Source organism: Oncorhynchus masou, unplaced genomic scaffold (assembly GCF_036934945.1).
Source record: "Oncorhynchus masou masou isolate Uvic2021 unplaced genomic scaffold, UVic_Omas_1.1 unplaced_scaffold_3572, whole genome shotgun sequence".
Lineage (NCBI taxonomy): Eukaryota > Metazoa > Chordata > Actinopteri > Salmoniformes > Salmonidae > Oncorhynchus > Oncorhynchus masou.
In genome coordinates, this window is record NW_027009979.1 from 7,501 (window position 1) to 25,000 (window position 17,500).

The window sequence follows — 17,500 nt, forward strand, 5'->3', positions numbered from 1 at the left end:
ACTAAGGGGTTGTTGATGCTGTGGTTTCCCATAATAACTAGGGGTTGTTGATGCTGTGGTTTCCCATAGTAACTAAGGGGTTGTTGACGCTGTGGTTTCCCATAGTAACTAAGGGGTTGTTGATGCTGTGGTTTTCCATAGTAACTAAGGGGTTGTTGACGCTGTGGTTTCCCATAATAACTAAGGGGTTGTTGATGCTGTGGTTTCCCATAGTAACTAAGGTGTTATTGACGCTGTGGTTTCCCATAGTAACTAAGGGGTTGTTGACGCTGTGGTTTTCCATAGTAACTAAGGGGTTGTTGACGCTGTGGTTTCCCATAATAACTAAGGGGTTGTTGATGCTGTGGTTTTCCATAGTAACTAAGGGGTTGTTGGTGCTGTGGTATCCCATAGTAACTAAGGGGTTGTTGATGCTGTGGTTTTCCATAATAACTAAGGGGTTGTTGTTGCCGTGGTTTCCCATAATAACTAACGCTACCACCTTCCGGAGACACCTGAAACCCCACCTCTTCAAGGAATACCTAGGATAGGATAAGTAATCCTTCTCACCCCCCTTAAATGATTTAGATGCACTATTGTAAAGTGGCTGTTCCACTGGATGTCAGAAGGTGAATTCACCAATTTGTAAGTCGCTCTGGATAAGAGCGTCTGCTAAATGACTTAAATGTAAATGTAAATGTAAACTAAGGGGTTGTTGATAGTAACTAAGGGGTTGTTGATGCTGTGGTTTTCCATAATAACTAAGGGGTTGTTGATAGTAACTAAGGGGTTGTTGATGCTGTGGTTTCCCATAATAACTAAGGGGTTGTTGATAGTAACTAAGGGGTTGTTGATGCTGTGGTTTCCCATAATAACTAAGGGTTGTTGATAGTAACTAGGGGTTGTTGATGCTGTGGTTTCCCATAGTAACTAAGGGGTTGTTGACGCTGTGGTTTCCCATAATAACTAAGGGGTTGTTGATGCTGTGGTTTCCCATAATAACTAAGGGGCTGTTGATGCTGTGGTTTCCCATAGTAACTAAGGGGTTGTTGATGCTGTGGTTTTCCATAATAACTAAGTGGTTGTTGATGCTGTGGTTTCCCATAATAACTAAGGGGTTGTTGATGCTGTGGTTTCCCATAGTAACTAAGGGGCTGTTGATGCTGTGGTTTTCCATAGTAACTAAGGGGTTGTTGACGCTGTGGTTTCCCATAGTAACTAAGGGGTTGTTGATGCTGTGGTTTCATAATAACTAAGGGGTTGTTGACGCTGTGGTTTCCCATAGTAACTAAGGGGTTGTTGATGCTGTGGTTTCCCATAATAACTAAGGGGTTGTTGATGCTGTGGTTTCCCATAATAACTAAGGGGTTGTTGATGCTGTGGTTTCCCATAGTAACTAAGGGGTTGTTGATAGTAACTAAGGGGTTGTTGATGCTGTGGTTTCCCATAATAACTAAGGGGTTGTTGATAGTAACTAAGGGGTTGTTGATGCTGTGGTTTCCCATAATAACTAAGAGGTTGTTGATGCTGTGGTATCCCATAATAACTAAGGGGTTGTTGACGCTGTGGTTTCCATAGTGATGACCGCAGTGCGGAGCTGTTCCAGAAGCGTATCGACACAGCGACCCAGATGAGGTCAGTGCTGGGAGCCAATGAGAAGCCTAACTGCCTCATCATCGACGAGATCGACAGAGCACCCGCCGTAAGTCCCGCCCACAGCTCCGTCCCTGCCCTTCTATTGGACCACTCTCACCTAGCCTCATCTCAGAGTAATACCTCTCTCTCTCTCTGTGATTGGTCGGCAGGCTGCCATCAGCATCCTATTGGCCACTCTGAACAGGAAGGACAGCCAGGGGCGGAGTCAGAGGCGGAGCCTCTAAAGAAGAAGAAGAAAAAGAGTCGGTCCTCCTCCGACCAATCATCTGCATCTGTAACGACCTGTAAGAGACGGAGGGGGAGGGGTTTATCTCTATCTGTGATCTGATTGGTTCTCTGTCCTGTCAGGTATGTTCCAGCCCTGAGGCCTCTGAGGCAGCAGGCGTTTCTATTGGCCTTCCCCCAGACACAGCCTTCCCGCCTGGCACAGAGACTGGCTGAGGTAATCTTTGTTTTAATTTTCTTAGTGGTGATGCAACATGTCAGACCAGCCATGATGAGGGTCTTTATGTTAATGTGTGGGTTAGATCTCCAGGGGTCAGGGTCATGAAGACTGACATGTCAGACCAGCCATGATGGGTGTCTTTATGTTAATGTGTGGGTTAGATCTCCAGGGGTCAGGGGTCATGAAGACTGACATGTCAGACCAGCCATGATGGGGTCTTTATGTTAATGTGGGTTAGATCTCCAGGGGCCAGGGTATGAAGGCTGACATGGGGACTCTGATGGCTCTCTGTGAGAAGACGGACAACGACATCAGATCCTGCATAAACACACTGCAGGTACACACACACACACACACACACACACACACACACACACACACACACACACACACACACACACACACACACACACACACACACACACACTCACGCAGCAAACCAATTGCACACTGTGTTTCCAGACTATAAGAGTTACCATGTATTACAACAATATCAAGGTCCAAACACTGATCCCTGAGGAACACCTGTCTGTACACATTCACTCACAGTTGACAACTGGGATGGAAAATGACTGAGAATGAGAGGAGTGGCAATATCGTCCTCTCAGCCATATCTTCTATGTTAGTCTACCAGAGAGTATGTGCCCTCAGGCCTGGAGGGAAGCTAAAGTCATTCCGCTGCCCATGAATAGTAAAGCCCTCTTTACTGGCTCATAGCCGACCAATCAGCCTGTTACCAACCCCAACATGCTGACCAATCAGCCTGTTACCAACCCTAACATGCTGACCAATCAGCCTGTTACCAACCCTTAGTAAACGATGCTCTTTACCACTAGGCAACCTGCTGCTATTTCAGTCAATGTTAAAAGCTGCATTTGAGTTCTATTTCTTCATCCACTCCTGATAGGCTACCTGCCACCCCTGTGTGTTTATGTATGTTGATGACTCAACACTACAGGTCAGCTACAGCAAGGGAAATCATATTGATACAACAGTAGTTAAGATGGGGAGAAGTCTGTCCATTATAAATCACTGTAACACTTAACACAGATCCTGCAGTCAGTTTCAGAACATGTTGATACAACAGTAGTTAAGATGGGGGGGGGGGGGGTCCGTTATAAATCACTATATATAGCTAACCTCTCTGGTAGCGTCCCACCTCGATAACAGCCAGTTAAATTGCAGAGCGCCAAATTCAAAACAACAGAAATCCCGTAATTAAAATTCCTGAAAACATATACAAGTATTATACACCATTTTAAAGATATAGTGTCCGATTTCAAAAAGGCTTTACTGCGAAAGCACACCATGCGATTATGTTAGGTCAGCACTAGTCACAGAAAACCATACAGCCATTTTCTAGCCAAGGAGAGGGCTCACAAAAGTCAGAAATAGCAATTAAAATTAATCACTTACCTTTGATGATCTTCATCTGGTGGCACTCCCAGGTCTCCATGTTAGACAAATGTTTGTTTTGTTTGATAATGTCCCTCTTTATGACCAAAAACCTCCTTTTTGTTTGCTCGTTTTGTCCAGTGATCCGAATGCACAAGGCGCGGGCACTAAGTCCTGAAGAAAAGTTTAAAAAAGTACAATAAAAGTTAGTAGAAACATGCCAAACAATGTTTAAAATCAATCCTCCGGTTGTTTTTGTCATAAATAATCAATAGTATTTCAACCGGACAAAAGCTCCGGCAATAGGAAAGGAGAAACAAGAAGCTGTCTTTACCTATGCAGTAGGTTGATGATGTGGTCTGTCTCTGTCTACCGATCAGGCGCATGGCTGATGAATGGCAATTTCCACTGGCCACTGATTCAAAGTGCTGTATCTCCCTCATTTTTCAGAGGAAAAGCCTGAAACATTAAAGACTGGCCACATGTGGAATAGAGATCGTGACCTGGGTCCTAAGTCTTTGTATGGTGGATAGGCTTTCAATGGAAAAACAGCCTTTCAAAATAATAGTACTTCCTGGTTGGATTGTCCTCGGGTTTTCACCTGCCATATCAGTTCTGTTATACTCACAGACATTATTTTAACAGTTTTGGAATCTTTACAGTGTTTTCAATCCAAATCTACTAATTATATGCATGTCCTAGCTTCTGGGCCTGAGTTGCAGGCAGTTGAATTTGGGCTTTAATTCAGGCTTTTCATCCAAGATTCCAAATGCTGCCCCCTACTAGTGAAGTTAAGATGGGGAGAAGTCTGTCCATTATAAATCACTGTAACACTTAACAAAGAGCCTGTCGTCAGTTTCAGAACATATTGATACAACAGTAGTTAAGATGGGGAGAAGTCTGTCCATAAAGCGCTGCTCTGCCTGCAGGCCCTAGTTTCTACCTTTTTAACAACACTATCAACAAGGCAGGTCCCACAGGCCCTAGTTTCTACCTTCTTAACAGCACTATCAACAAGGCAGGTCCTAGTTTCTACCTTCTTAACAGCACTATCAACAAGGCAGGTCCTAGTTTCTACCTTCTTAACAGCACTATCAACAAGGCAGGTCCTACAGGCCCTAGTTTTGTCCCACCTAGACTACTGTTCAGTCGTGTGGTCAGGTGCCTCATAGAGGGACCTGGAAAAATTACAATTGGCTCAGAACAGGGCAGCACGGCTGGCTCTTAAAAGTACACAGAGAGCTAACATTAATGTCCATCTCTCCTGGCTCAAAGTGGAGGAGAGATTGACTTCATCGCTACTTGTTTTTGAATGAGGTGTTGACAAGCTGAATGAACCGAGCTGTCTGTTTAAACTACTGGCACACAGCTTAGACACCCATTCATACCCCACAAGACATGCCACCAGAGGTCTCTTCACAGTCCCCAAGTCCAGAACAGACTATGGGAGGAAAACAGTACTACATAGAGCCACTACATGGAACTCTATTCCACAGTACTACATAGAGCCATGACTACATGGAACTCTATTCCACAGTACTACATAGAGCCATGACCACATGGAACTCTATTCCACAGTACTACATAGAGCCATGACCACATGGAACTCTATTCCACAGTACTACATAGAGCCATGACTACATGGAACTCTATTCCACAGTACTACATAGAGCCATGACTACATGGAACTCTATTCCACAGTACTACATAGAGCCATGACCACATGGAACTCTATTCCACAGTACTACATAGAGCCATGACTACATGGAACTCTATTCCACAGTACTACATAGAGCCATGACCACATGGAACTCTATTCCACAGTACTACATAGAGCCATGACCACATGGAACTCTATTCCACAGTACTACATAGAGCCACTACATGGAACTCTATTCCACATCAGGTAACTGATGCAGCAGGAGAATCAGATTGGCAGGAACTAATTAGGATCTGTAATAAATACACATACAATTGGTAAATGGAAGAGACCGCTAGATGTGTTGTAGTTCCTCCACGGTCGAGGAAGAGACAGCTGGACGTGGTAATGTGTTGTAGTTCCTCCACGGTCGAGGTTAGAGACAGCTGGACGTGGTAATGTGTTGTAGTTCCTCCACGGTCGAGGTTAGAGAGCTGGACTTGTTAACGTGTTGTGTTGTAGTTCCTCCACGGTCGAGGGAAGAGACAGCTGGACGTGCAGTCGGTCCAGTCCATGAGGATCGGTCAGAAGGATCAGAATAAAGGACTGTTCAACCTCTGGCAGGAGATCTTCCAACTGCCGCGCATCAAACGGTATTATAACAAACTATGCTATTGATAACCATAACTAACTAACTATTTGTCTTCCTGGTTGACCATATTTGGTGTCTTCCTGGTTGACCATATTTGGTGTATAGGAAGCGTGTGGGCGAGGAGCTGGAGGAGGGCCTTAGAGAAGGAGGCGGGGCCGAGAGACTACAGCACATCCTTCACCTGGCCTCTTCCACCGGAGAGCACGACAAACTCACACAGGTACACCCAGGTACACACACCCTCACACAAACACACACAGTCCCACACACACAGACACACAGTCTCTTCCATAGCAGGACAGCACACAGCAGGACAGCACACAGCAGGACAGTACACAGTAGGACAGTATGCAGCAGGACAGTAGGACATGCACACAGTAGGACATCACACAGTAGGACAGTATGCAGCAGGACAGTAGGACAGCACACAGTAGGACAGTACACAGTAGGACAGCAGACAGTATGCAGTAGGACAGTATACAGTAGGACAGTATACAGTAGGACAGTATACAGTAGGAGGGCAGGACAGTATACAGCAGGACAGTAGGACAGTATACAGCAGGACAGTATACAGTAGGACAGTATACAGTAGGACAGTATACAGCAGGACAGTATACAGCAGGACAGTATACAGCAGGACAGTAGGACGGTATACAGCAGGACAGTATACAGTATACAGTAGGACAGTATACAGCCGGACAGTATACAGCCGGACACTATACAGCAGGACACTAGGACAGTATACAGTAGGACAGTATACAGTAGGACAGTATACAGTAGGACAGTATACAGTAGGACAGTATACAGTATACAGCAGGACAGTATACAGCAGGACAGTATACAGCAGGACAGTATACAGCAGGACACTAGGACAGTATACAGTAGGACAGTATACAGTATACAGCAGGACAGTATACAGCAGGACAGTATACAGTAGGACAGTATACAGCAGGACAGAATACAGCAGGACAGTAGGACAGTATACAGCCGGACAGTATACAGCCGGACAGTATACAGCCGGACACTATACAGCCGGACACTATACAGCAGGACACTAGGACAGTATACAGTAGGACAGTATACAGTAGGACAGTATACAGCAGGACAGTATACAGCTTGACAGCAGGACAGTATACAGCAGGACAGTATACAGCAGGACAGTATACAGCCGGACAGTATACAGTAGGACAGTATACAGCAGGACAGTATACAGTAGGACAGTAGACAAGTATATAGTAGGGCAGAATACAGCAGGGCAGTAGGACAGTATACAGCAGGACAGTATACAGTAGTACCATATACAGCAGGACAGTAGGACAGTATACAGCAGGACAGTATACAGCAGGACAGTATACAGTAGGACAGTATACAGTAGGACAGTATACAGCAGGACAGTAGTACGGTATACAGTAGGACAGTATGCCCGTAGGACAGTAGGACGGTATACAGCAGGACAGTAGGACAGTATACAGTAGGACAGTATACAGTAGGACAGTATACAGTAGGGACGGTATACAGCAGGACAGTATACAGCAGGACAGTATACAGCAGGACAGTATACAGCAGGACAGTAGTATGGTATACAGCAGGAAAGTAGGACAGTATACAGCCGGACATTATACAGCAGGACACTATACAGCAGGACAGTAGGACAGTATACAGTAGGACAGTATACAGTAGGAGAGCAGGACAGTATACAGTAGGACAGTATACAGTAGACAGTATAATATAGGACAGTTTACAGTAGGAGAGCAAGACGGTATATAGCAGGACCGTATACAGTAGGACAGTATACAGCAGGACAGTATACAGCAGGACAGTAGGACAGTATACAGTAGGACAGTATACAGTAGGAGAGCAAGACAGTATATAGCAGGACCGTATACAGTAGGACAGTATACAGTAGGACAGTATACAGCAGGACAGTATACAGCAGGACAGTATACAGCAGGACAGTAGGACAGTATACAGCAGGACTGTATACAGCAGGACAGTATACAGCAGGACAGTATACAGCAGGACAGTAGGACAGTATACAGTAGGACAGTATACAGCAGGACAGTAGGACAGTATACAGTAGGACAGTATACAGTAGGACAGTATTCAGTTGGACAGTATACAGCAGGACAGTATACAGTAGGACAGCAGGACAGTATACAGCAGGACAGTATACAGTAGGACAGCAGGACAGTATACAGTAGGACAGCAGGACAGTATACAGTAGGACAGTATACAGTAGGACAGTATACAGTAGGACAGCAGGACAGTATACAGCAGGACAGCAGGACCTAGGACAGCAGGACAGTATACAGCAGGACAGTATACAGTAGGACAGCAGGACAGTATACAGCAGGACAGTATACAGCAGGACAGTATACAGTAGGACAGTATACAGTAGGACAGCAGGACAGTATACAGTAGGACAGCAGGACAGTATACAGCAGGACAGTATACAGCAGGACAGTAGGACAGTATACAGCAGGACAGTATACAGCAGGACAGTATACAGTAGGACAGTATACGGTAGGACCGTATACAGCAGGACAGTATACAGCAGGACAGTATACAACAGGACAGTAGGACAGTATACAGCAGGACAGTATACAGCAGGACAGTATACAGCAGGACAGTATACAGCAGGACAGTATACAGTAGGACAGTATACAGCAGGACCGTATACAGCAGGACAGTATACAGCAGGACAGTATACAGCAGGATAGTATACAGCAGGACAGTATACAGCAGGACAGTATACAGCAGTACAGCAGGACAGTATACAGCAGGACAGTAGGACAGTATAAAGCAGAAAAGTATACAGCAGGTCAGTATACAGCAGGATAGTATACAGCAGGACAGTATATAGCTTGACAGCAGGACAGTATACAGCAGGACAGTAGGACAGTATAAAGCAGAAAAGTATACAGCAGGTCAGTATACAGCAGTACAGTATACAGCAGGACAGTATACAGCAGGACAGTATACAGCAGGACAGTATACAGCAGGACAGTATACAGTAGGACAGTATACAGCAGGACAGTATACAGCAGGACAGTATACAGTAGGACAGTATACAGCAGGATAGTATACAGCAGGACAGTATACAGCAGTACAGCAGGACAGTATACAGCAGGACAGTAGGACAGTATAAAGCAGAAAAGTATACAGCAGGTCAGTATACAGCAGTACAGTATACAGCAGGACAGTATACAGCAGGACAGTATACAGCAGGACAGTATACTGCAGGACAGTATACAGTAGGACAGTATACAGCAGGACAGTATACAGTAGGACAGTAGACAAGTATACAGTAGGACAGTATACTGCAGGACAGTATACAGTAGTACCATATACAGCAGGACAGTAGGACAGTATACAGCAGGACAGTATACAGTAGGACAGTATACAGTAGGACAGTATACAGCAGGACAGTATACAGCAGGACAGTAGTACAGTATACAGTAGGACAGTATACAGTAGGACAGTAGGACGGTATACAGCAGGACAGTATACAGCAGGACAGTAGGACAGTATACAGTAGGACAGTATACAGTAGGACAGTATACAGTAGGACAGTAGGACGGTATACAGCAGGACAGTATACAGCAGGACAGTATACAGCAGGACAGTAGTATGATATACAGCAGGAAAGTAGGACAGTATACAGCCGGACAGTATACAGCAGGACACTATATAGCAGGACAGTAGGACAGTATACAGTAGGACAGTATACAGTAGGAGAGCAGGACAGTATACAGTAGGACAGTATACAGTATGACAGTATACAGCAGGACAGTAGGACAGTATACAGTAGGACAGTATACAGTAGGAGAGCAAGACAGTATACAGCAGGACCGTATACAGTAGGACAGTATACAGCAGGACAGTATACAGTAGGACCGTATACAGCAGGACAGTAGGACAGTATACAGCAGGACAGTATACAGTAGGACAGCAGGACAGTATACAGTAGGACAGTATACAGTATACAGCAGGACCGTATACAGCAGGACCGTATACAGCAGGACAGTATACAGCAGGAATATATACAGCAGGACAGTATAGAGTAGGACAGTAGGACAGTATACAGTAGGACAGTATACAGTAGGACAGTATACAGCAGGACAGTATACAGCAGGACAGTATACAGTAGGACAGTACACAGTAGGGCAGTATACAGCAGGGCAGTAGGACAGTATACAGCAGGACAGTATACAGTAGTACCATATACAGCAGGACAGTAGGACAGTATACAGCAGGACAGTATACAGTAGGACAGTATACAGTAGGACAGTATACAGTAGGACAGTATACAGCAGGACAGTATACAGCAGGACAGTAGTACGGTATACAGTAGGACAGTATACCGTAGGACAGTAGGACGGTATACATCAGGACAGTAGGACAGTATACAGTAGGACAGTATACAGTAGGACAGTATACAGTAGGAACGTAGGGACGGTATACAGTAGGACGGTATACAGCAGGACAGTATACAGCAGGACAGTATACAGCATGACAGTATACAGCAGGACAGTAGTATGGTATACAGCAGGAAAGTAGGACAGTATACAGCCGGACATTATACAGCAGGACACTATACAGCAGGACAGTATACAGTAGGACAGTATACAGTAGGAGAGCAGGACAGTATACAGTAGGACAGTATAATATAGGACAGTTTACAGTAGGAGAGCAAGACAGTATATAGCAGGACCGTATACAGTAGGACAGTATACAGCAGGACAGTATACAGCAGGACAGTATACAGCAGGACAGTATACAACAGGACAGCAGGACAGTATACAGCAGGACAGTATACAGCAGGACAGTATACAGCAGGACAGTAGGACAGTAGGACAGTATACAGTAGGACAGTATACAGCAGGACAGTATACAGCAGGACAGTATACAGCAGGACAGTATACAGCAGGACAGCAGGACAGTAGGACAGTATACAGTAGGACAGTATACAGCAGGACAGTAGGACAGTATACAGTAGGACAGTATACAGTAGGACAGTATTCAGTTGGACAGTATACAGCAGGACAGTATACAGTAGGACAGCAGGACAGTATACAGCAGGACAGTATACAGCAGGACAGTATACAGTAGGACAGCAGGACAGTATACAGTAGGACAGTAGGACAGTATACAGTAGGACAGCAGGACAGTATACAGCAGGACAGTAGGACAGTATACATTAGGACAGTATACAGCAGGACAGTATACAGTAGGACAGCAGGACAGTATACAGTAGGACAGCAGGACAGTATACAGCAGGACAGTAGGACAGTATACAGCAGGACAGTATACAGCAGGACAGTATACGGTAGGACAGTATACAGCAGGACAGTATACAGCAGGACAGTATACAACAGGACAGTAGGACAGTATACAGCAGGACAGTATACAGCAGGACAGTATACAGCAGGACAGTATACAGCAGGACAGTAGGACAGTATACAGTAGGACAGTATACAACAGGACAGCAGGACAGTATACAGCAGGACAGTATACAGCAGGACAGTATACAGCAGGACAGTATACAGCAGGACAGTAGGACAGTATACAGCAGGACAGTATACAGTAGGACAGTATACATCAGGACCGTATACAGCAGGACAGTATACAGCAGGACAGTATACAGCAGGATAGTATACAGCAGGACAGTATACAGCAGGACAGTAGGACAGTATACAGCAGGACAGTATACAGCAGGATAGTATACAGCAGGACAGTATACAGCAGGACAGTATACAGCAGGATAGTATACAGCAGGACAGTATACAGCAGGACAGTAGGACAGTATACAGCAGTACAGCAGGACAGTATACAGCAGGACAGTAGGACAGTATACAGCAGAAAAGTATACAGCAGGTCAGTATACAGCTTGACAGCAGGACAGTATACAGCTTGACAGCAGGACAGTATACAGCAGGACAGTATACAGCAGGACAGTATACAGTAGGACAGTATACAGCAGGACAGTATACAGCAGGACAGTATACAGCAGGACAGCAGGACAGTATACAGCAGGACAGTATACAGCAGGACAGTAGGACAGTATACAGCAGGACAGTATACAGCAGGATAGTATACAGCAGGACAGTATACAGCAGGACAGTATACAGCAGGATAGTATACAGCAGGACAGTATACAGCAGGACAGTAGGACAGTATACAGCAGTACAGCAGGACAGTATACAGCAGGACAGTAGGACAGTATACAGCAGAAAAGTATACAGCAGGTCAGTATACAGCTTGACAGCAGGACAGTATACAGCTTGACAGCAGGACAGTATACAGCAGGACAGTATACAGCAGGACAGTATACAGTAGGACAGTATACAGCAGGACAGTATACAGCAGGACAGTATACAGCAGGACAGTATACAGCAGGACAGTATACAGCAGGACAGTATACAGTAGGACAGTATACAGCAGGACAGTATACAGTAGGACAGTAGACAAGTATACAGTAGGACAGTATACAGCAGGACAGTATACAGTAGTACCATATACAGCAGGACAGTAGGACAGTATACATCAGGACAGTATACAGTAGGACAGTATACAGTAGGACAGTATACAGTAGGACAGTATACAGCAGGACAGTAGTACAGTATACAGTAGGACGGTATACAGTAGGACGGTATACAGTAGGACAGTATACAGCAGGACAGTAGGACAGTATACAGTAGGACAGTATACAGTAGGACAGTATACAGTAGGACAGTAGGACGGTATACAGCAGGACAGTATACAGCAGGACAGTATACAGCAGGACAGTATACAGCAGGACAGTAGTATGGTATACAGCAGGAAAGTAGGACAGTATACAGCCGGACAGTATACAGCAGGACACTATACAGCAGGACAGTAGGACAGTATACAGTAGGACAGTATATAGTAGGAGAGCAGGACAGTATACAGTAGGACAGTATACAGTAGGACAGTATACAGCAGGACAGTAGGACAGTATACAGTAGGACAGTATACAGTAGGAGAGCAAGACAGTATACAGCAGGACCGTATACAGCAGGACAGTATACAGCAGGACAGTATACAGTAGGACCGTATACAGCAGGACAGTAGGACAGTATACAGCAGGACAGTATACAGTAGGACAGCAGGACAGTATACAGTAGGACAGTATACAGTAGGACAGTATACAGTAGGACCGTATACAGCAGGACCGTATACAGCAGGACAGTATACAGCAGGACAGACAGTAGGACAGTATACAGTAGGACAGTAGGACAGTATACAGTAGGACAGTATACAGTAGGACAGTATACAGCAGGACAGTATACAGTAGGACAGTACACAGTAGGACAGTATACAGCAGGACATTAGGACTGTATACAGTAGGACCGTATACAGCAGGACAGTATACAGCAGGACAGTATACAGCAGGACAGTATACAGCAGGACAGTATACAGCAGGACAGTATACAGCAGGATAGTATACAGCAGGATAGTATACAGCAGGACAGTAGGACAGTATACAGCAGGACAGTATACAGCAGGACAGTATACAGCAGGACAGTAGGACAGTACAGTAGGACAGTATACAGTAGGACAGTATACAGTAGGACAATATACAGCAGGACAGTAGTACAGCAGGACAGTAGGACAGTATACAGTAGGACAGTATACAGCAGGACAGTATACAGCAGGACAGTAGGACAGTATACAGTAGGACAGTATACAGCAGGACAGTAGGACAGTATACAGTAGGACAGTATACAGCAGGACAGTATACAGCAGGACAGTATACAGCAGGACAGTATACAGTAGGACAGGACAGTATACAGCAGGACAGTATACAGTAGGACAGTATACAGTAGGACAGTATACAGTAGGACAGCACACAGTAGGACAGCACACAGTAGGACAGCACACAGTAGGACAGCATACAGCAGGACAGCACACAGCAGGACAGCACACAGCAGGACAGCACACAGCAGGACAGCACACAGCAGGACAGCACACAGCAGGACAGCACACAGCAGGACAGCACACAGCAGGACAGCACACAGCAGGACAGCACACAGCAGGACAGCACACAGCAGGACAGCACACAGTAGGACACAGCAACCTCTCTCTCTCTCCCACCACCTCTCTCTCTCTGTCTCCCTCCTCCTCCATCTCTCTCTGTCTCCCTCCTCCCTCCTCCATCTCTCTGTCCCTCCTCCTCCTCCTCCTCTGTCTCTCTGTCCCTCCTCCTCCTCTCTCTGTCTCCCTCCTCCTCTGTCTTTATGTGGATGAGATGTAGTCTGGAGAATGTATATCCTGGTAGATGTGTTCCAGTCTACTTTTTAAATGGAGAAATCTAATCAGAGAACATGTTGCTATTGGGACCTAACCTCTATTAATATCTCTCCTTCCTCCCTCCTCGACCTCTCTCTCTCCATCTCTCTCTGTCTCTCTCCTCCTCCATGTCTCTGTCCCTCCTCCTCCTCCACCTCTCTCTGTCTCCCTCCTCCCTCCTCCATCTCTCTGTCCCTCCTCCTCCTCCTCTCTCTCTGTCTCCTCCTCCTCCTCCATCTCTCTGTCTCTCTTTTTAAATGGAGAAATCTAATCAGAGAACATGTTGCTATTGGGACCTAACCTCTATTAATATCTCTCCCTCCTCCATCTCTCTGTCCCTCCTCCTCCTCCACCTCTCTCTGTCTCCCTCCTCCTCTGTCTTTATGTGGATGAGATGTAGTCTGGAGAATGTATATCCTGGTAGATGTGTTCCAGTCTACTTTTTAAATGGAGAAATCTAATCAGAGAACATGTTGCTATTGGGACCTAACCTCTATTAATATCTCTCCCTCCTCCCTCCTCGACCTCTCTCTGTCCCCCCCTCTCTCTCTCCTCCACGATCTCTCTCTCCTCCTCGACCTCTCTCTGTCCCTCCTCCTCCATCTCTCTCTCTCTCCCCCTCTCTATCTGTCTCTCTCTCTCCCCCTCTATCTCTCTCTGTCCCTCCTCCTCCATCTCTCTCTCTCCCCCTCTCTATCTGTCTCTCTCTATGTCCCCTCTCTCTCCCTCCTCCTCCATCTCGCTTTGTCTCTCTCTCTCCCCCTCTCTCTCTCTCTCTGTCTCTCGCTCTGTCTCTATCTCTCTCTCTGTCTCTCCCTCCTTCTATCTCTCCCTCCCCCTCTCTATCTCTCTCTGTATCTTTCTCCCTCCTCTCTCTATCCCTCCCCCTCCCCCCTTCTCTCTCTCTCTGTTCCCAGGGTCTCTATGATAACTTCCTGTCTATGCGTGTTAAGGACCCCGGTCTTGGCAGAGTGTGTCAGGCTCTGGATTGGTTGGGCTTCTCAGATGGGTTGACCCAGGCCATGCTGCAAGGACAAAACTTCTCTCTGCTGCGATACCAGCCCTTCCTCCCCGCAGCTTTCCACTTCCTGTTTGCTCACACACACGTCCCCCGCATCAACTACCCCCACAGCCAGTACGAGGTACACACACAAAACCTGGGCTTAGAAAGAATGTGGTGTTCCTCTGGGTTCTATTCTAGGAACAGATAGATAGAATGAGGTGTTCCTCAGGGTTCTATTCTAGGAATAGATAGATAGAATGCGGTGTTCCTCAGGGTCCTATTCTAGGAATAGATAGATAGAATGAGGTGTTCCCTCAGGGTTCTATTCTAGGAATAGATAGAATGCGGTGTTCCTCAGGGTTCTATTCTAGGAATAGATATAATATGGTGTTCCTCTGGGTTCTATTCAACGAATAGATATATAGAATGTGGTGTTCCTCAGGGTCCTATTCTAGGAATAGATAGATAGAATGTGGTGTTCCTCAGGGTTCTATTCTAGGAATAGATAGATAGAATGTGGTGTTCCTCACGGTTCTATTCTAGGAATAGATAGATAGAATGTGGTGTTCCTCAGGGTTCTATTCTAGGAATAGATAGATAGAATATGGTGTTCCTCGGGGTTCTATTCTAGGGAATGATAGATAGAATGTGGTGTTCCTCAGGGTTCTATTCTAGGAATAGATAGAATGTGGTGTTCCTCAGGGTTCTATTCTAGGAATAGATAGATAGAATGTGGTGTTCCTCTTGGTTCTAGTCTAGGAACAGAAAGATAGAATGTGTTGTTCCTCAGGGTTCTATTCTAGGAATAGACAGATAGAATGTGGTGTTCCTCTTGGTTCTATTCTAGGAACAGATAGATAGAATGTGGTGTTCGTCTGGGTTCTATTCTAGGAACAGATAGATAGAATGTGGTGTTCCTCTTGGTTCTATTCTAGGAATAGATAGAGAGATAGAATGTGGTGTTCCTCTTGGTTCTATTCTAGGAATAGATGGATAGAATGTGGTGTTCCTCTGGGTTCTATTCTAGGAACAGATAGATAGAATGTGGTGTTCCTCATGGTTCTATTCTAGGAACAGATAGATAGAATGTGGTGTTCCTCTTGGTTCTATTCTAGGAATAGATAGATAGAATGTGGTGTTCCTCTTGGTTCTATTCTAGGAACAGATAGAATGTGGTGTTCCTCTGGGTTCTATTCTAGGAACAGATAGATAGAATGTAGTGTTCCTCAGGGTTCTATTCTAGGAATAGATAGATATAATGTGGTGTTCCTCTGGGTTCTATTCTAGGAATAGATAGATATAATGTGGTGTTCCTCTGGGTTCTATTCTAGGAATAGATGGATAGATAGAATGTGGTGTTCCTCTTGGTTCTATTCTAGGAACAGATGGATAGAATCTGGTGTTCCTCAGGGTTTTATTCTAGGGACTGATAGATAGAATCTGGTGTTCCTCAGGGTTTTATTCTAGGGACTGATAGATAGAATCTGGTGTTCCTCAGGGTTTTATTCTAGGGACTGATAGATAGAATCTGGTGTTCCTCAGGGTTTTATTCTAGATCCTCTGTTATTTCAGCCATAGCTCTCTATAATAATTTATTGTCCCTCTCTCTTCCCCTTCTCTCCTCTCTTTCCCCTCTCTCCTCTCTTCCCCCTCTCTCCTCTCTTTCCCCCTCTCTCCTCTCTTTCCCCCTCTCTCCTCTCTTTCCCCCTCTCTCCTCTTTCCCCCTCTCTCCTCTCTTTTCCCCTCTCTTCTCTCTTTTCCCCTCCTCTCTTTTCCCCCTCTCTCCTCTTTCCCCCTCTCTCCCCTCTTTCCCCCTCTCTCCTCTCTTTCCCCCCTCTCCTCTCTTTTCCCCTCTCTCCTCTCTTTCCCCTCCTCTCTTTTCCCCCTCTCTCCTCTCTTTCCCCCTCTCTCCTCTCTTCCCCCTCTCTCCTCTCTTTTCCCTCTCTCTCCTCTCTTTCCCCCTCTCTCCTCTCTTCCCCCTCTCTCTCCAGGCTCTAACTAAGACCTCAGCCAGCAGGAACGCTCTGGCGGCCATGTTGTCTGAAGTCCCAGCATGCATCAGGACTAGAGTCAGTGAGCTTAGTCTCAGTCTGGACATCCTGTCGCTCCTGCTGGATATCATCTGTCCCAAACTACGACCTGTAGGTACACACACACACACACACACACACTGGATATTATCTGTCCCAAACTACGACCTGTAGGTACACACACACACACACACACACACACACACACACACACTGGATATTATCTGTCCCAAACTACGACCTGTAGGTACACACACACACACACACACACACACACACACACACACTGGATATTATCTGTCCTAAACTATGACCTGCAGGTACACACACAGTGTCTTGTTTATGGTCTTATACAGCTGGTTGAGAGGTCTCAGTGCATCAGTCTTGT

The 17,500-nt window shown here is 45.7% G+C and overlaps 1 pseudogene; it reads left to right on the plus strand.

Annotated features, from left to right (window-relative positions):
- The window catches only part of LOC135534558 (chromosome transmission fidelity protein 18 homolog), a 22,864-nt pseudogene that overhangs the window by 4,452 nt on the left and 912 nt on the right, over window positions 1–17,500 (plus strand).